The 21,948-nt window shown below is 37.0% G+C and overlaps 1 protein-coding gene across 10 annotated transcripts in view; it reads left to right on the top strand.

The window, feature by feature from the left end:
• FOXP2 (forkhead box P2) overlaps positions 1-21,948 on the top strand; it is a 661,296-nt gene that overhangs the window by 42,112 nt on the left and 597,236 nt on the right. Inside the window, exon 3 of one of the 10 annotated variants that reach the window (XM_044946652.2) lies at positions 5,050-5,199. The exons of the other annotated variants lie outside the window; for them this stretch is intronic. The gene's annotated coding sequence lies outside the window, so the exon portion shown is untranslated. The remainder of the gene's footprint in view (positions 1-5,049; positions 5,200-21,948) is intronic. 10 annotated transcript variants of the gene reach the window in all.

The raw sequence follows: 21,948 nt of genomic DNA, 5'->3' as shown, positions 1-21,948 counted from the left end.
AAAACAAACCATGCATGATTTTCATCAGAACTTCTCAAATGTAGGAATCTGAAGAGCTTATTACAAAAGAGATCCCTGGGCCCCATCCACAGAAATTCTTTTTTTTTCTTCTTTTAAGAACTTTATTTTTTTTTATTTTATTTTTAAACTTTACATAATTGTATTAGTTTTGCCAAATATCAAAATGAATCCGCCACAGGTATACATGTGTTCCCCATTCTGAACCCTCCTCCCTCCTCCCTCCCCATACCATCCCTCTGGGTCGTCCCAGTGCACCAGGCCCAAGCATCCAGTATCGTGCAATTCAGTACATCAGTGTGGGGTCTGATAGTTAAGTTTTGACAAGCTCCCAGGTGATGTTGATGCTGCTGATTTTTCAGCCGTACTTTGAATAAAACCAGTCTGTATCATTCTTGCTGGACTCGCCTGGTGGCTCAGTGGTAAAGAATTCACCTGCCAATGCAGGAGACACAAGTTTGATTCCTGAGTCAGGAAGATCCCCTGGAGAAGGAAATGGTGACCCACTTCAGCATTCTTGCCTGGGAAATCCCATGGACAGAGGAGCCTGGTGGGCTACAGTCTAGAGGCCATAAAAGAATTGGACATGACCTAGTGACTAAAAAATATCATTCTTGCTAAAGCAGACAGGTACACCACCCATGAAAACATTCCTGTATAATGATATCTCCTATTGTTTAGTCCTTTTCTTTTGGAAGATAAGCATTCACAAGATGGGATATTTAGGTGGGTGAGGAGCAGAATCTTCGAGAATTTTGGCCACTTTTAGTAACACACCAAAAAAAAAAAAAAAAAAAAAGGATTGAGAATCTCTGATTGTGAGCAAATTACAGTTGATCAGATGTGGCTCAGACATCACATGCTAGAAGAACAGAGGTGATAAATCACTGTGGCTCAAGCATCATGTGCTAGGAGAACAGAGCTGATAAATGTGGCTAGAGAAATTTACCATCTTACCTAGAGTTTTGTATATCACATTCAATAATGTGCCTTTAACCTAAGAGTGATAGTAAACCATCAAAGCATTTGGAACTAGGAGATGGCATGATCAAAGTTATATAAAAAAGAGTATTACAAGAAGGGAAGCAGAGACAACAGTTTGAAGCTCCAACAATAATGTAGATGAAAAACAGTGAAGGACCTGAACTAAACAATAAGCAGTGATGAGAATGATAATGTGAGAGATGGTAAGGCAGTGATAATGATTATAATAGCAACTAATATTTGCTGTGCATTATGAGCTGTGGACTGATCATTTTACTAAGCACGTTGGGTATATGATTTAATTTAGTCCTTACAGCAGCCTTATGAGGCAAATTATCTTATTAACATTTTTAAAATGGGGAAACTGAGTCACAGAGAAGCTAAGTTACTTGTTAAGGCCACACAACTGCTTAGGGCAGAGCAATGATTTAGGCTCCAGCAGTTTGTCTTAGAGCCCAGACTCTTCAATTGAATGGTAGATTTGATGGAATTGGGTGATACAAGGCGAAGGAGGTGGATTGAGTGCTCGAAGATTAAGCATTTCTAGCCTAGACACTGATACTGTGTAGGAAAATTGTGAGGTGGATGTGTATTTGGAGTGTGATGAAGTGGAGAAGTGAAGGGTCAGGGAGAGGATAAATTCAATTTTGGACATTCTGAGTTTGAGAAATCCAAGAGAAGAGTTCTAGTGGTCAATGAATATATGGGTCTTTACTGTAGAAATCTAATGCAAACCCACAAAAACATGGTGGCTAGATGAGATGCAGAGAATGTTGTGAAATGGGTAAACCTATCTGTGCTGCTGCTGCGTCGCTTCAGTCATGTCCGACTCTGTGCGACCCCATAGACGGCAGCCCACCAGGCTCCCCTGTCCCTGGGATTCTCCAGGCAAGAACACTGGAGTGGGTTGCCATTTCTTCTCTGATGCATGAAAGTGAAAAGTGAAAGTGAAGTTGCTTAGTCGTGTCTGACTCTTCACGACCCCATGGACTGCAGCCTACTAGGCTCCTCTGTCCATGGGATTTTCCAGGCAAGAATACTGGAGTGGGTTGCCATTGCCTTATCCGAAACCTATGTGTAGTACTGTATTAAATTTTGAATGTCACTCTTTAACTAAAACTGAAGTTGTGTCTGGAGATAAACATAGTTTCAAAGAATTGGGAAACAATGTTGCAGGAATACTGGAGTAAGGAACTGGGTTGTTTAATGCAGAGTTAAAGAGAAGGGGTGGAGAAGGCAATGGCAACCCACTCCAGTTCTCTTGCCTGGAAAACCCCATGGGCAGAGGAGCCTGGTAGGCTGCAGTCCATGGGGTCGGGAAGAGTTGGACACAACTGAGTGACTTCACTTTCACTTTTCACTTTCATGCATCGGAGAAGGAAATGGCAACCCACTCCAGTGTTCTTGCCTGGAGAATCCCAGGGACGGGGGAGCCTGGTGGGCTGCCGTCTATGGGGTCACACGGAGTGGAACACGACTGAAGCGACTTAGCAGCAGCAGCAGCAGCAAAGAGACGGGGAAAGCCGATGGTACACAATATTTTAGAGAATAGTTATGTAGAACAGGGAATGTATGTAGCACAGTAGTCAGAATAGGACCAAACAGATGCAAATTACTCAGTTCCAGATATGCTGAGAATAATGGCATGTCCAAAAAGGGAAAGGATTGCCTTATGAGGTAGTGTATGCTATTTAAGGAACTGAAATATCAACTGGAGTGCCACCCAGTACCAGTATTGTAGAGGCAATTCTTGTTCCACATGGATTATTCAGTACATCAGAATTTAAGAGTATTGTAATAAACTGTTCCGGGTTTTATAATTTGTTTTTAAATTATTTATAGGTGTATTCTGAGTTTTTCTTCACAAGCGAAGTAAATCATTATTTTTCTTGGCATAAAGCATATGAAACCATCACCATCTAAGATGATAGTTGCTGGAAATGTGTAAAGATTTTCCCTAAAACTAATCCGTGTCTCCTTACTGTTTTAGTTGTTTCAGCAGAATGCAATAGTTTGGTTGCAGGAATTGTTTACCATATCAGTGACGCCAAATAAAGGCAGTGTTTTTAATTCCACTTAAAGCAAAATGTCAAAATAAAGTGTAGTTCCTCATTACTGGATCTACAATTTTTGTATCTCCTTTTTTTTTTTTTCCCTTGGCCACTGGGAGTTTTGTTACCAGCAATGAAACACAACCTTCATGTTGTACTGTCTAGGATAGATACTGTAAATTTCTGGGCTTGCTTTTCCATTGATCTGGATTGCCGTATGGGAATCCTATTCAGCTGATCTTTATTTCCTGAGTCAGAAATTCTGTTTTACCAATCTTTGGGGCTTTCAGCAGCTATTCTCAGTGGGCCTTCAGGTACTGCACATGAAAGAGAAGGTTCAAAGGCATAGAAAGAAGGTTCAGGGCTGAAATGTTTACACTGCATTTTAAAAATTTTTACAAACATTTTCTAAGTTGATGGATCAGCATGAAAGCTTAGTAGATCTAAAGCTTTTTATATGCTGTAGTATAGGTAGCATTTGAATTATACACAATTATTAAGGAGTGGTGTGGTACTCATCAGTTATAAATTTTATGCAAAAGTGACTCACTTGTATGTTTCCAGCAAGTGTAATGAACAACACTGTGATTAATGTTTTATATTTCTTGATTTTTCCACAAGTTTACTTGCCTCTTCTTATTCTGATTTATTTTGAAGCTGGCAGTATTGAATTGCGATAAAGTACAGTTTACAGTCAAAATAAGAAATTAACAAGCCACTGGAAATTTTATAATAAACAGATATTTCCCAGGTTTTACCACTTTTTATGTGGTCAGCTACATATATTGCATAGCAATAAAAATATTGTTTTTTAATTAATGAAAATACAAATACAAAAAGCCAACTGTTATGTATTTATCATTTATTTAGTAAAATATATTTTAATTATAAGAGATTTTACCACCATATATTGATTTTTTTATGGTGTAATGTTTGCTAATGTGTCAGTAGCTTGTTTGAACATAATCTGGTTCTCTGTGACTAGTTGCAGATTACACATTTATAAATTTTAAATAGACAACTTTGATACTTCTCTCCGCTTTGTGTATAAACAAAATGTTCAGTATGAAATGCAAAAGTTTGATAAAGGTCTTGTGTTTATTCTGAAGTACATAAATGTTTGTAGAACATTTTTTAAAAATCCTTGTAAAGTAAGTATTTGAGTCTTCTGCCATACACAGCATTTTCTTATTAAACAGATTTTTGACATTATGTTAAGCTATAACAGAATCCATGCTTCTGGGAAGTTTACATACATTAAAAGACTTTTTGACAAGATGAAATTAGTCTTCTGTATGAAATTATGGGAGAATTTACAAAATGAGCATATATGCTTAGGAGCTGATTTATCAAAATATTTTTGACTTGATTTTCCTTTTATGGGCTTCTCTCCCATTTTTATCTCATCGTGTATATGTGTGTGTGTGTGTGTGTTTGCCTGTAAAATTTGCATAATGTAAATATATCTTCCAACCACAGCCAAAGTGGTGGTTTGGAGATACATTGTTTGGCCCTGGGGAGGAGGTAGGCTTGTAAGGAAAAGAATACTGTGATTTGCTTAACACAGCCTGTCCTCCCTCACACCTAACTACAAACTTAATTGTGCTGTTCTAATAAACCTGGGGTCATTTTCATGTTAAATACTATCCATGCGTGGATTTAAAAGTGATAATACACTAAGTAGCCTGTCGAAAGCAATTGGCTTTTATTCTAATCATGGGGATCAAATCGTGATGCTTTTGTTAAAATCATTCCATAATTTAGTTTTAAATTTTAAATTCTTTTTTAGGGCGGATTCCTAAGCTTCCTGGGATTTCTTTTAATATTGGGATATTTATTTATTTGGTTGTATTAGTGTGTTGCCATTTCTCAGTTCGCAAAGGATTCTGTTTAATCTATGTCATAACTTGACACAATCTGTTGTTATAGATCTGCTTTCCAATAGACTTTGAGATCTTCGTGGTTACAGACTGTGTTTTATCTTTCTTTGTCCAAGGCCAAGTGATATAATAAGAGTCGGTGAGGTAAGAGTGTGGCTGTCCTGTTCAACGCAGCTTCAGAGCAGAAGCATCAGTCTGTTTCCTGATGGTTGGGGGCGTCCCTGGTGGCTTGGACAGTAAAGGATCCACCTGCAAACGATCCCTGGGTGGGTAAGAGCCCCTGGAGAAAGTAGTAAACACTCCACTCTTTCAGTCAGTCCATTCTTGCCTGAAAATTTTCACGGACAGAGGAGCCTGTCAGGTTCAGTTCATGGGGTTGCCAAGAGTCAGACGACAGTAAGTATGCACGTGCACTGTTGCTCTTGACTATAAAGCCTCACCATAGCGGGGTCCCTGGTGTTCAGTGAGTCAGAATTCTTGCCCTTCCTTCCCACAAGATGGTCCTCCTACCCAAAGAAAGCCTAACCACTTTTTAATTTTAGAGTAGATTTTCCAATTGAGGGATTCCCTCTCTTGGTCTTAGGTTGATAATAGGCCAGTTTGGGCACATGCCCATCACACTATTCCACAAAACACTCATTTGTGGGATACCTGGGTTTGATCCCTTGGTTGGGAATATCCCCTGAAGAAGGGAAAGGCTACCCACTCCAGTGTTCTGGCCTGGATAATTCCATGGACAGTATAGTCCATGGGGTCACAAAGGGTTGGACATGACTGAGTGACTTTCACTTTCATATGTACTATGAAAATTGTGCATATCTAACAAAAGATAACTTGGTTCTAGTGAAGAACATAACTTTTTAAAGGGATTAATAAGGAGAAATAACTATTTATTTGAATTTCATATGGATTCCTTAAAAAAAAAAAAAAGCAATCTCTGCAGGCAAGGAAGATACTGTGCTATGTCTTTAAGAATTTAAAGATGAAGAGTACTTAGTATTGCTCTCAAGGAGACAAAATGTAGTGGGGATGCATGTGTGTGTGTGTGTGTGTGTGTGTGTGTGTGTGTGTGCATGATCATAATGCAGATTAAGTGAATTAAGCATTATAACCAGCAACCTATGGGAATGATCTGTTCTAATATAAGCTTCAGGAAAAAAAGTACAGAGGGTATGAACACTTGACCTGAGTTTTGAATAATGCATAGAGACCTGATAGGTATATTTATGCAAATATTCAAGCACATAATAGCACACATACTCAGTATGAATTTATGTGGATAAATTTATGTGGATGCGTGTGTGCACAAATGCATAGTCATGGTGAGATTAGTGTATACTCTTCTTAAATGCCTTTATTCTCATGAAATGTAACAATATAGAAGTCTTTATAAAAGCCTCTCTCCCTTAACTGATGTTGCCGGAATATTATTTTGACTTAAATCTTTAGTTTAGCAACTAAAACTGGTCAGCAGTCATGATTAAATAGTATATTAACCTGTACCATTCTTATAGTGACACATGGCTATGTATTAAAGTGAAATAAATGATAGACTTTTAGAATAATCTGGTCATGAAGGGACGTACATAATTTTGTTTTGAAAAAGTCCAGCCCTTTGGCAGCTGTCTAGTATTCAGGTGGTAATTGTATTCTGGATGGGAGCTATGTGGAGGAAGACATTATAGATCATGTATTCCTACCCATGTCATCTTGAAATGATTAAACCAAAATAATTCTGTGGTTTACTCTTCAACTTGGTCTTTTAGATGCTTCTACTTCCCTCTCCCCAAATCTCTTTAATTTTTGTTGATGCCTGTATGAGGTATCTATAGTTGGATAACAAATTACCACAAAAATCAAATTACTATGAGATGACTAATCATTTCATACATAGTTTCTTTGACTCAGGAATCTGGGCATGCCTTAGCTGGGTACTCTGCTTCAGTGTCCCTCACAAACTGTAGTCACAGTGTCAGTCAGAGCTGTAGTCTCATGCCAAGGTTCATCTGGGAAAAGATCTACTTCTAATCTTAAATGGTTTTGGCAGAATCCAATTCCTTGTGATTTTTGGACTGAGGGCCTCCGTTCTTTGCTGACTATTGACTGGAGACAGCCCTCAGTTTCTTGCCATGTAGGTCTCTGCATAGGAAAGTCTGCTTTATCAAAGTCAACAAAGGAGAAGGTCTGTAGAGATAGTCTATAAGGATGATGGGAGTTACAGTCTTATGTAATATAATCATGGTGGTGTTATCTCATCACTTTTGGTGTATCTCCTTCATTAAAAATTATATCACTAGTCTTTCCCACACTCAAGAGGATGGGATTATGTATGTCTTATAGACATGAATACCAGTACCAGATGATGGAGATCATTATGGGCCACCTTAGAGTCTGCCTGCTGCAATGCCTAATGTTTATTTTGGGTGGGAAAGACCTATTCTGTAATGATAAATAAAAATATAGAATTCAGAAGGGATAAACTCATCAGTAATTAACTTTACTTGTCAGTGAATAACTGCGTATAATGTCAGAACTTTCCCTTTTTGTTTTGGTATCCAGAGAATATAAAGAGACTAAAAAGGCATTGGATTGATGAATTATAAAAGAAGTGATTGCATCAAGCTAGCGCATGCAAAAGACAGATTTTTTTTTTCCAGTTTGTAAATTCTGTCTTTATCTAAAACATTTATTGTTTTCTTCAACTTCATGGAAATAAATGGATGTTGTACTCAGAAATGCTCGAGCACAAGCCTACCTATAACTTTATTGCAATTTAAAAACAATTTAAAATCAGATTTCTCTTACTATTCCTTTCCCTCTTCCTTTTCCCAGAGTACTCCTTGTTTGATGTATCAAAGTAGCTGTACATTTGTAGTCAGTATTAGAAAATAAAAATAAATAAAGGAAATAGAGAAATACACAGAACATAGTTCTTACTGAATATATTGTGAATAAGAAACAATAATGATAGAAAATTTATACTGAATTTGACAATGAAAATAGATAGATGCAGGACATAGTTATTTGTGTATACTCAAAAATTAGGGACAGACCATTGAATTAATGATTAAAATAGATTGAATAAGGATCAGAAATTTGTATGTGGTAGATTAAATTCTCTTGCGCTTTGTTTGCTTCTTAATATCTTATAAATTTTAAGGGTATTCCAATAATAATTACTATTTAACTGTCAGAATTAACAAAAGACCTCTTTTTTAATGTGCAACTAAACCTCAATTACTAATCAATGCATTTCTCCTACTTTAGTTAACATGATCATCTGTGGTTGATCATGGCTCAGTATTATCCTGAAATGAAGAAGATGTAGCCATTAAAAGCAGGGAATTCAATGTCAGGTCACCACCTCTTATCCTAATTTAAACTACTAACACTCTTGTAAATTACTGAATTCTTGCAAAGGTCCTTTCTCCCCCAGAATGACTCATCTCTTATTTAAGAAGCAGATTCTTAGCCTTGGCCTTACATTTTCAGTATAGATATCCTATTATTAATGTACTTTTAAAACTTTATTTTTTATTAAATTAGTTCTGAAAGTTTCTATTTACCCTCAAATTAGTCACTAGTCAGGGATCTGAACACTCCAAAACTTGAATTTTAAAAAATTTCTTGACAAAAGATATTTAGTCTATTGTCTATAGTGTCCTGAACATGCCATTTTAGTGTTGTTTGATCTAGATTTTAAAAGCCCAGGAATTCAAGGACTTTTGCTGTTCACTTGCCAAGTCGTGTCCAACCCTTTGTGATCCATGGACACATGTGATCCATGTGATCCAAGCATGCCAGGCTCCCTGTCCCTCACCATCTTCCGGAGTTTGCCCAAGTTCATATCCATTGAATTGGTGATGCCATCCAGCCGTCTCATCCTCTTTCACCTCTTTCTCCTGCTGCCCTCGATCTTAACCAGCATCAGTGTCTTTTCCAGTGACTCAACTGTTCGCATGAGGTGGCCAAGGACTATCACTATGTAAATATCTTTGTGTAGCATTTCGTGCAATTAGACATTCAATAAATGCTTTCTGATAATGGAAACCCAGTTAAAAGTCTTCTGGGGAAATTCAGAATTTTTAAACAACCAAACAGAATCACAATAGCGTAAAGTTCTCCAGTATTTTGAAATAGCTTCTTTCTTCCTAGCTGCTTAGCCTTATGTCCATTTTCATACTCTCCATTTCTTTTTAGGACATTAAAACAAACAAACAAAACATTCTGTGCTTCTTTTGTCTGAAATACCTTAGATCTCTGACTGCCAGAATCTTTTCTTCTTGACTTGGGTATGTTGGAGATATCACATCTTCCACTCTGATTTGTCCTTTTCATTCAGGAATGTGGGGAGGAAGTTGAATACTCAGTTGGCTAGAGTTACAGAGGAAGAAGATATCTTAGGAATAACACTGCTCAGCATTCATTACTGAGCCTAGATATTTAGTGGAAAAACCCTGACTAAAAATCCAGAGGTTTTAACTGAAAGTTCTATGTTTTTTTTTTTTCGTGAACCAGGATAATAGTATTATGTTGTGTGTGTTGCTTGCACACTGTTGTGACCTGGTGATACAATAGATATCAACTTGTTTGTGCATCTTTGCCCTAGTGACACATTATTGGCTGTTTAGCTATATCGCAGTGAAAAGTGAAAGTGAAGTCGCTCAACCGTGTCTTACTCTAGCGACCCCATGGACTGCAGCCTACCAGGCTCCTCCGTCCGTGGGATTTTCCAGGCAAAAGTACTGGAGTGGGGTGCCATTGCCTTCTCCATATATATATAAAAGTAAAGATATAGAAAGCAATTAGAGAATAACATAAAGTAAAATACAGTGAAGTTTAAATTATGAAGTTCAGCCTATACTCCCTAGCAGCAAACAGTAGTAAAAAAAGAAATGAACAGGCATAGGCTTCTAAGTTTTCACAGAAAAAGTAATATCACATGACTTGTAGTTATCCATCATTAAATTAAACGATACTTACCTAAAATATTCTAAAAACACATGAGTAGCCAAAGTGCAATTTTACCATAATTTTTTAAAATATAATTTTTTAGCCTCAAGTTACTTACCAGTCAAAACAAAGTCTGCCATTGGGCTTTGAGTCAGAATTGTCCAGGGGCTAACATACTGATTATCTGTGATATAGCTAAGATATCTTCTTCCTCTGTAACTCTAGCCAACTGAGTATTCAGCTTCCTCCCCACATTCCTGAATGAAAAGGACAAATCAGAGTGGAAGATGTGATATCTCCAACATACCCAAGTCAAGAAGAAAAGATTCTGGCAGTCAGAGATCTAAGGTATTTCAGACAAAAGAAGCAAGCAAACCCACTCCAGTGTTCTTGCCTGGACAATCCCAGGGATGGGGAAGCCTGGTGGGCTGCCGTCTCTGGGGTCACACAGAGTCGGACATGACTGAAGTGATTTAGCAGCAGCAGCAGCATATATATATACTTTTTTACTCTTATGTATATATTTTGGGCAGTGCTGGGTCTTCACTGCAGTTTTTCTCTAGTTGGGAGAGGGGGCTACTGTTTATAGTCATGTGGGTCTTCTCATGGCGGTGCCTTCTATTGTTACAGAGCACGGGTTGTAGAGTGTGGACTTTGGTAATTGTGGCATATGGGCTTAATTGCTCTGCAGTATGTGGAATCTTTCTGGACCAGGGATAGAATCCATGTTCCCTGCATTGGCAGGTGGATTCTTATTACACTGAGCCACCAGGGGAGTCCTTTACTTTTCTGTCATTAACTAGAAATAAAGTTTTGAACTATCTTATTCTTCTCTTGTACCTCACAATTATTTTACTTTTGGGTACATATTGGGTATTTAATTTAAAAAGTTAAAATTATTTTTGTCTTAAAGAATATTCTTTAAGTGTGATGAAAATGTGGTAAAATGAAACCCAAACACTTCTCTTGAGGGAAAAAGAAAACTTTGTTCAAACTTTTAGGGCAAAATCTATCTCTAGAACACATCAGAAAGATTTGCTATTCAAAAGCCACCCTATTAAGCATATGTTTAATATGATTCCATGTATTTTTGTAACCATGCCTATACTGTTATTTTTCCTCAGTATTTTTATATATTTTCTTTTTTTTTTTAAGGAAGCAGTTAGGAGAAAGAAAATTTCTAGGCAAACCATCCCTAGAAACAAATTCCTAGTTAAACATTAGTAATTGCATAATCTTAATATGAAAAAGTAGCTGAGAATATTTAAATTTCTGCCATTCTGGGATTTTTATCTTAATATATTTTGTGTGTTGATTTTTAGTGTGAAAAGTAAGTGTTTTGGTAAATCACATGCTATAGAAGTAAAAATACAGAAATATTTTTATAAATCATGTACTACAGAAAAAAAAATACAAAGATATCAGGGTAGGTATTTTAGGAAATTGGGAATTTATTATTTTTTTTTCTGGGAAAAAGTTTAAACTGCCATTGAATTTAATTTTCATTTAATTTTTTAAAAGAAAATGTTGGCTTTGTTATGCTAGATCATTATACGCTTTATTTCTATTACATTTTGTCGTAATGCACACTGAGTATAAATAAACTCTGGTATGCTAACCCTAATAGCAATTAAACTGGAAGTGTTTGTGTTTCATCACTGTGAACTTCGCAGAAACGTTTCCATGACAACCTTCATGCTAGTTAAGACAACCAGAGGTGATCAACAGTTTATGTATTTTTTTCTTTTGCAAGAATGGAATTTGTGTTGACAGTTTTGGCCTTTAATGGCACTTTTGTTCTGTGTGAAAGTATTTGTTTATCAGATCATATGTTGTTAACTGTCAGACTGAGGTAGAGTGACTGCTTTGATAAAAGGCTGCCTTAGAATGTCTAGCCTGTGAAGCTCTTGTACTCTAATTATCCCCATCAGTATAGAAGAATCCATTTGCATCAGTACTCTACAAATTTTACTTTATTAAGACCAAGTATTATGCTGAATAAAATTGGGAAGATCTTGATTTTGTTTGGCCGTATAAAAATTGAAATTCCTCGTAGCCTTACTTCTTAATGAATTTCACCCTCCCCTGGAAAAATTCCATACATGTATACCTAAAGAAAAATATCTAAGTGTCCTCTTTAGAAAAGGTTATTGGGGCAGTTTTATGATTTTCCTTAAATCACTTGCTCTCCTAGAATATTATAACTACATCAATAGAGTCTGCTACCAAAGATGTACACAAAGAGGAAAAATAATTTTATAGTTCCAAACAGAAATTGCCAAGCTGATGGTGTAACTAAGAACTTTTTCCTTTTTACTGTTAATATAGAGGCACATTAAAAACTTTGCTTACTTTTAAATTCTCAAAATAAGCATCTATATATATATATATGTTCTTATAAAGAGGACTGTTGTTGTGAAGTTTCTTCAGAACTGTGTGTGTTCCACAAGAGAGAGAAGCTATTCACTCAGGGATGTGTGTTTGTCCTCTTCTGTAACTGACCCCATATGGTCACTTGTTCAACGTTGTCTCATACCTGCAGGATGGGAGTAGGTGTCAAGGCATATTAAATATTTTATATGATTTATAGTGGAAAATAAGCTCATTACTTTATAAAATAAAGCTTGATAGTTTTCTTGGATAATATGACTATATAGATGTTAGGTTTTATCATATGTCCTCTCAGAAAAAGAAATAGTTTAATTTTTGCCAGCTTTGTTAAACTATTAACAATATTAAATAATAAATTTCTAGGACTAAACATTATCCTTGCTTTCTTTAAAATTACCTGTTAACATTATTAACCTCAATGAAGTTGACATTTCTATAAAATGACATATGGTTTTATCTTATTTTAAAGAATAGAATCCTATTTTTCAATTCTTTTATCAGTCTTTGTCTTGACATCATCATCCATCCAGATGTATAAGCCAGAAGCTTGGAAATGATCGTGAACCCGTCTTTCATTCACTCACTCATTCACTTGTTTCTTCTTAGGCACTCAGTACTGAGGGTAGAGTGCAAAACAATATGCATAGAAATTCCTTCTCTTGTGACTAGACTGTGGTCTCATGAATCATAAAAGATAAAGATGAATGCCTTGAAGATAAAGAAAACAAAAAGGGGTTTGTCTGTGTGTGAAAGAGAGATGGGATGAGTTTTGCTATTTTGAATGGAATAGTCAAGGAAGACTTCATTGGAAAGTTGGCATTTATGCAAAGAACTGAAAGGTGAAGGCAAGAGGTATGCTGTTATCTGAAATGTTAAGCAGAGAGTAAGCACATGTTAATGGTCTTGAATTTTGAGAAACGGCAAGCAGATTGGGCAACTCATGCAGAACACGCAATGACAAAGATAGTAGGAGCTAGAATTGGGGATTGAGGGATAGAGAACATAGGGCTTTGTGAGCTACTCTAGAACATTGAGTAGATGATTAATACAGTATCATTTCCCTCTTGACAGAATCACTCTGGCTGCTGTGTTGAAAATAACCTGTAGAGAGGTAGCGATGAAGGCAAGGAAGGAGCAAAGATGAAGCTAGTTAGGAATTTATTGCAAGAATTCAAACACGAGATTGTAGGAGCTTGGATAAGAGTGGTAATCATAGTGTAGGTGAGAGAAGGGATCAAATTCTGGATGTATTTTGAAGATTTAGCCAACAGGATTCACTGACAGATTGAATGTGCTGTTTGAGGCAAAGGCAGGAATCAAAGTGGATTCAGAGTTTCTGCGTGAAAATTGATAGTATTTCCTTTTTTTCTGAGTTGGGGAAGACTATAGAGAGGGAATTTGGGGAGAAACATTAAAAATTAAAGTTTGGGTAGGTTTGGGAGCTCTATTAGATATCTGATTGTAGACAGTAAATAGGAAATTGGATATAGGAACATGGAATTTAGAGCAGAGATGTGAGCTCTAGAGAAACATTTATAAATTAGCACATAGATATTATTTGAGACAATGTGAGGCTAGGAAGGATCACCAAAAGAAAGAAGCAGGCCAGGGGTTTCTCTTATCCAAGCTCTGGCAGAGTGAATGCCTCAGTGTGGCCAGAGCAGTCCCAGTTTATGCCTGGCCCCAGAGTAACTCAGAGTGCCCCACTCTCCCTCTACAGGGAACCTCTATGGACAATGAAATACATAATCACTGGACAAATATTTTTTGTCTCTACTCTTCTTATATCCATTTCCTTTTCCTAGTTCGTTAATCCAAGCCTCTCACCAGATTTCTTAACTTCTCTTCTCACCTTCTCCCACCAATCTTTACTTCCAGAATAACCTAATCATTCCACATATAAATCTAATAATGTCATTCCCCTTGTTAGGCTTTTCCTATGGCTTCTAATGTTTAAAGAGTAGAACAGTGTCTATAATATGAAATTTCAGAATTCTTTGTTATCTTATTCTTGCCTCTCTGTACAGCTCCCTTCTCTTGCCATTTCCCCCTTATCTAGCTTCTTGGAAATGAGGGATTTTTTACTGCTGTTTGGGAGCTGCCACTCAGCTGCTAAGCCCCAGGGGCTGCTTTCCTGTAGTAAGGAGCTGTGTGGGGCTGGGGGCCAGCACTCTTTACTACTACGCCTCCCAAATCTTCCCTGATTCATGGGAGTTGGGGGTGGGTGAACAGGCACCACCACCCAGCTGCTTCCACATGACTGGTGTAGGCTTTCTGCAGCACTGTGGAAATGAGATTGCCAATATTCACCAATGTCTGATTCCAGATAGAAGCTGGGAGAGATGGACACTGTTATTTGGCTGCCAGTTCATCTAGAATTGGCTGGCAGCTTATCCTGGCTGGAAATCCACAATTCTTACTGAGTTTTGGTAGATTTGGTTGAGTAAGTTCTCTTGTGGTTGCATATCTTTTGACTCTTCTTCAGAGATTAAAAAAAAAAAAGTTTACTTTTAATTGGAAGATAATTGCTCTACAATGTTGTGTTGGTTTCTGCCACAGAACAATGTGAATCAGCCATAAGTATACATATATCCCCTCCCTCTTGAGTCTCCTCCCCATCCTATAGGTCATCACAGAGCACTGGGCTGGGCTCCTTGTGTTGTACAGCAATTTCCCACTAGCTATCTGTTTTACACATGGTAATGTACATACTTCAATGCTACTATCTCAATTCATTTCATCCTCACCTTACTTTGCTATGTCCACAAATTTGTTCTCTACATCTCTGTCTCCATTCTTGCCCTGCAAATAGGTTCATCAGTACCAATTTTCTGGATTCCGTATGTACATGTTCATATATGATACTTTCCTCTTTCTGACTTACTTTACTCTATATAACAGGCTCTAGGATCATCTGGTGCATGGTGCAAGATGGTGGAGAAGAATGTGTGGTCATCTTCTCCTGAGAGAACTCCAAAATTCTCACAAAATTCTAACTCTCAAAATTCTTGCAAATTGTTGCAAATTCTAACATCCAAAAAAAGATGTCCTTTTCATTCTAGGGAACTGGAATGCAAAAGTAGGAAATCAAGAGATACCTGGAATGACAGGCAAATTTGGCCTTGGGTACAAAATGAAGCAGGGCAAAGACTAACAGAGTTTTGCCAAGAGAACGAACTGGTCATAGCGAACACCCTCTTCAACAACAGAAGACTCTACACATGGACATCACCAGATGGTCAATACCGAAATCAGATTGATTATATTCTTTGTAGCCAAAGATGGAGAAGCTCTATACAGTCAGCAAAAACAAGACTGGGAGCTGACTGTGGCTCAGATCATGAAATCTTTATTGCAAAATTCAGACTTACATTGAAGAAAGTAGGGAAAACCACTAGACCAATCAGGTATGATATAAATCAAATCCCTTACAATTATACAGTGGAAGTGACAAATAGATTAAGAGATTAGATCTGATAGACAGAGTCTCTGAAGAACTATGGATGGAGGTTTGTGACATTGTACAGGAGGCAGTGATCAAGACCATCCCCAAGAAAAAGAAATGCAAAAAGGCAAAATGGTTGTCTGAGGAGGCCTTATAAATAGCTGAGAAGAGAAGTGAAAGGCAAAGGAGAAAAGGAAAGAAATACCCATCTGAGTGCAGAGTTCCAAAGAATAGCAAGGAGAAATAAGAAAGCCTTCCTCAGTGATCAATGCAAAGAAATAGAGGAAAACAATAGAATGGGAAAGACTAGAGATCTCTTCAAGAAAATTAGAGATACCAAGGGAACATTTCATGGAAAGATGGGCACAATAAAAGAAAGAAATAGTATGGATGTAACAGAAGCAGAAGATATTAAGAAGAGGTAGAAAAAGTACACAGAACTATACAAAAATGATCTTCATGACCCAGATAACCATAATGGTGTGATCACTCATGTAGAGCCAGACAATCTAGAATGCGAAGTCAAGTGGGCCTTAGGAAGCATCACTACGAACAAAGCTAGTGAAGGTGATGGAATTCCAGTTGAGCTATTTCAAATCCTAAAAGGTGATGCTGTGAAAGTGCTGCACTCAATATATCAGCAAAATTGGACAACTCAGCAGTGGCCACAGGACTGGAAAAGGTCAATTTTCATTCCAATCCCAAAGAAAAGCAATTCCAAAGAATGTTCAAACTACTGCACAGTTGCACTCATTTCACACACTAGCAAAATAATGCCAAAATTCTCCAAGCCAGACTTCAACAGTATGTGAACCGTGAACTTGCAGATGTTCAAGCTGGATTTAGAAAAGGCAGAAGAACCAGAGATCAAATTGCCAACATCCATTAGATCATTGGAAAAGCAAGAGAGTTCCAGAAAAACATCTACTTCTGCTTTATTGACTACGCCAAAGCCTTTGACTGTGTGAGTGAGTGAGTGAAGTCGCTCAGTCGTGTCCGACTCTTTGTGACCCCATGGACTGTAGCCCACCAGGCTCCTCCCTCCATGGATTCTCCAAGCAAGAATACTGGAGTGGGTTGCCATTTCCTTCTCCAGTTTGACTCTGCAGATCACAGCAAACTGTGGAAAATTCTTCAAGAGATGGGAAAACCAGACCATCTGACCTGCCTCTTGAGAAACCTGTATGCAGGTCAGGAAGCAACAGGTAGAACTGGACCAGGAACAACAACTGGTTCCAAATAGGAAAGGGAGTACGTCCAGGCTGTATATTGTCACCCTGCTTATTTAACTTATATGCAGAGTATATCATGAGAAATGCTGGGCTGGATGAAACACAAGCTGGAATCAAGGTTGCCGGGAGCAATATCAATAACCTCAGAAATACAGATGACACAACCCATATGGCAGAAAGCAAAGAGAAAGTAAAGCATTTCTTGATGAAAGTGAAAGAGGAGAGTGAAAATGTTGGCTTAAAACTCAACATTCAGAAAACTAAGATCATGGCATCTGGTCCCATTGCTTCATGGCAAATAGGTGAGGAAACTATGGAAACAGTGTCAGACTTTATTTATTGGGGCTCCAGAATCACTGCAGATGGTGACTGCAGCCATGAAATTAAAAGATGCTTACTCCTTGGAAGAAAAGCTATGACCAACCTAGACAGCATATTAAAAAGCAGAGATACCACTTTGCCAACAAAGGTCCGTCTTTCAAAAGCTGTGGCTTTTCCAGTAGTCATATATGGATGTGAGAGTTGAACTATGAAGAAAGCTGAGCACTGAAGAATTGATACTTTTGAACTGTGGTGTTGGAGGAGGCTCTTGAGAGTCCCTTGGACTACTAGGAGACCCAACCAGTCCATCCTAAAGGAGATCAGTCCTGGGTGTTCATTGGAAGGACTGATGTTGATGACCAATACTTTGGCCACCTGATGTGAAGAGATGATTCATTGGAAAAGACCCTGGTGCTGGGAAAGCTTGAAGGCAGGAGGAGAAGGGGATGACAGAAGTTGAGATTGTTGTGTGGCATCACCAACTTGATAGACCTGAGTTTGAGCAAGCTCCAAGAGTTGGTGATGGACAGGGAGGCCTGCCATGCTGCAGTCCATGGAGTCCCAAAGAGGCAGACATGTCTGAACATAACGTAACTGAGGAACATCTACCTTGGTTCAACTGATGCTGATTCATCTCTCTTTATGGTTAAGTAATATTCCATTATATATATGTAGCACAATTTCTTTATCCATTCATCTGTTGATGGATATTTGTTTAACTTAACATTTTTCCAGAGACTTTTGATAATTGTTAATTTTGATCAACTAATAGATATCTCTCCTAGTGAGAGGTTTCCAGTAGTTTCTCACATCCCCATTCTAGAAGTCTTCACTCCTATACTATTCCTTCTGAGTTCAAATAACCTCCAAATATCATTTACTGACCATCTTTAGATCATATATAACATACCATATATAAATATACACTGCAGTTATCAGATCCTCTCTATAATGTTAGGCTACTTTCAGCTCTTCATTACTGTAAATAAAGCTATTATTAACAATTTTCTACATATATTTTTCCCAAGGTTTGGGTATTTCATTAGTGTGTATTTCTAGAGGTAGAGCTATAGAGCAGCGCATGGGAAACATTGCCAAATTTCTCCCCAGAAGAGTTATTTTAAATTCTTTTAGCAGTGGATACACATTTTATTGATTTTCACTAGAATCATTTATACTTGATAGAATGATAGATACTATCATTTTTAATCTTGCTGCTAATTTGATGACCAAGTAGAAATTTAATTTATGATAAAATTATTTTAATCTTGTATTCTTGATCATCAGTGCCATTTCTTTCAGGTTAGCACTAAAGCCTGTTTTTTGGAAAAGGCAAATTAAAAACAATAGGTAATAAAGAAATATGAGTGGAACTAGAATAATACACCAAAGTGCTGTTTTCATTGCAATTGGCTGTGCAAGATGTACTAAGATTTTTTTCTTTGTTATTATGAGCAGTATGGGTTTTAGAACATGTATTCACTTCCTGTTCAGCTTCTTTCACACTTTCATACTCTAAAAGTAAAGTCTCAAAGGGACAAATAAACTTATTTATGCTTAGATGAAAAATATGTAAGAGAAATTTAAAGATGATTTAATTATATATTGCTTGTTGGTAAATATAAAGTGAGAGTAGCTTTGAAATTTAAAATATATAGAGCAATATATTCAATTACACACATGGTGTTATGTATTAGATCAAAGAGAAATCTATGATATTTTAAATTTCTCTTTGATTTTGAAAAAGTTGATTATCTGCAAAATCTACGTTATTTCATCTACAAATGCTGGCAGTGCCTGTAGATTTAATGTGCCTTTCCCCGCATAACAGTTCTTTTCTACATCTCCGCTCAATTCACTAATAAGTAGAGAAAGATATGCTTCATATCTGTTAAAGAAATTTTATAGGTAATTATGACTTTCTTACAACACAACGAGAATGTCTTTCATGTATGCAATATTCCCTCTTCTTTTCCAATGTAAAACCAAACAAGATGCCCCATCAGCGACATAAACCATTCAGGAGTGCCAGAAGAAACGAAATAGTAAGGTTTGGCTAGAATCTGATCCTGACATACCCCTATTACTTCTGGAGGTTAGGTTACTGCAACTGTATACCTTTAAGAAAAATTATATTGAAGGATAGTTGATAAACAATATGATATTTGGTCCAAGTATACCAAAAAAAAAAAAAACAAAAAACGATTCAGTTACATATATACATTGTTGTTTAGTTGCTAAGTCATGCCTGGCTCTTTGCTACTGCATGAACTGCAGCACACCAGGCTTCCCTGTCCTTCACTATCTCTTGAAGTTTGCTGAAACTCATGTCCATTGAGTGGGTGATGGTATCCAACTATCTCATCCTCTGTTGCCCCTCTTCTTCTCCTGCCCTCAATCTCTCCCAGCATCAGGGTATTTTCCAATAAGCTGGCTCTTCACATCGGGTGGCCAGAGTATTGGAGGTTCAGCTTCAGCATAATTCCAGTGAATATTCAGGGTTGATTTCCTTTAAGATGGATTGGTTGGATCTTCTTGCTGTCCAAGGGACATTTATTCGTTTTCATTTTCCCCCCCATATAGGTTATTACAGAATATCAAGCAGAGTTCCCTGTGCTATGCAGTAGGTTCTTGTTGATTATCTATATAAATATAGTGGTGTGTAGATGTCATTCTGCAACTGTGAACCTTAATCCATGTGTTACACTGCAACTTTCATGATACATCTGTCTGTCCTCCAGTCTCAGTGTTCCTCAATTACTTTTATTTTGTTCTTTGTGTTTTTATTTCTGAAAAACTTTGTGTTAAATATCTATGTCAACTCTAGCTTACCCTTTTGAAGAACTGCACTTAGCTATTTAAGATATGCTTGTTTGAATTAATTTGTATTTCAATTTTACATTCATTTTATTGACAGAATTCAGAATTTTAAGATTTGATAAAGTTTGAATAGAAATATACCTAAAATCTGATGATGTTTATACAGTAAAATTTAGTAAAATATTTTTATATAGTAAAAGTAATTGATTATAGTGATATAATAAAAGTTAGATTTTCTTTAATAAAAAAGTTTGCAAGACTTACATTTTGTTGCTTTCCAAAACTGGGCAATAGCCTTTTGGGGATATAGTTTCCCTTTTTGAGAAAATGGTCCTCAGATTGTCTTCCAAGAGTTGTAAGGATACTTAGGTAAGTGAACCTAAGCGAGCCATCAGGAAAAAAAAAAACAAAAAACAAAAAGCAGATTTAGAAGTAACGCTAGAAGTAACAACAAAATAAAGCCTGTTATAAATTAATTATATGTACATTCTAAAATTTTATTCTGTGTGTGTAGTCGCTTAGTCATGTCCGACTCTTTGCGACCCTGTGGACTGTAGCCCACCAGGCTCCTCTGTCCATGGGTTTTTCCAGGCAAGAATACTGGAGTGGGCTGCCATTTCCTTTTCCAGGGGATCTTTCTGACCCAGGGATTGAACCTGGGTCTCCCGCATCATAGGCAGATGCTTTACCCTCTGAGCCACCAGGGAAGCTTGGTGATAAATAATTAGAAAATTTTATTCTATTTTGGCTAATTTCTACTATATCTACTAGAAGCTAGAGACTATTGTCTTTAGACATATTCTCCAGCACCGTACCATGAACAATAAGCTCATATTATTCCTTAGGGCTTCCGCAGGGGCTCAGCAGTAAAGAATCCAGTAAAGAATCAGCAGTAAAGAATCCAGCCTGTAATGCAGGAGTTGCAGGAGACATGTGTTTGATCCCTCGGTCAGGAAGATCCCCTGCAGTAGGAAATGGCTACCCAGTCCAGTATTCTTGCCTGGAGAATCCCATGGACAGAGGAGCCTGGCAGGCTACAGTCCATAGGGTTGGAATGAGTTGAACATGACTGAAGTGACTAAGCACATGTACAAACATATTTCTTAGTGAATCAGAACTTACTGTTATTCCTTGAAGATTGTATATAGCCACAGCCTTAAAAATCCAAATAACTGATGTTTGCTGAAAATGTTGAGGGATATAAACCTCATTTATAAATTTTAAATTACTAGTTATAAAATAAAATAATACTTGAAAAACTTAATGAGTTTTATGAGTTTGCCTTTCATCAATATTTATCATGCTTTATTCTAAAACTTAATAAAATAACACCAGTTTGAATTATTTAGTAGTCTTGTACTGAAGTATTTGTTATTGATACTCAAATATCCATTTGTTAGGAATATTTTTCTGTGCTAAGGAGGATAGCAGAGGGAATGATATATGAGTTTTAAGGGTATGGAAACAGAGATTAAGATAGTTAAAGGCGTATATCACAAATATTGAGTGAATTCATTATTGTGAATCTGTAAGTAAATATCTGACATTTACATTTAGAGGATACATGTTGGGCTACCTGTGACAAGTATTATGAGTAAGTAAACGAGGGTTTTCTTTAAGTTATTTTAGATGAGAGACATCATTTCAATAAATTTCTGTTCCTGAAGTACTCACCAAGACCAGTGATTGAGAGGTGCTTTCAGTATAACTACTGGACACTTTACACTGTAGAATTTTTGAGATTTGTTCAGTTCTGTTTAAGGTATACTCTGGCTGAAAAGTTTTGTTTCACACGAAGTTCAGGAAGTTTTAGTGAAAAAAAGTATCTTATTTATGAAGTATTTTAATGGGAC

Source organism: Bubalus bubalis, chromosome 8 (genome assembly GCF_019923935.1).
Source record: "Bubalus bubalis isolate 160015118507 breed Murrah chromosome 8, NDDB_SH_1, whole genome shotgun sequence".
Classification (NCBI taxonomy): domain Eukaryota; kingdom Metazoa; phylum Chordata; class Mammalia; order Artiodactyla; family Bovidae; genus Bubalus; species Bubalus bubalis.
This window is presented reverse-complemented; position numbering and strand designations above follow the sequence as displayed.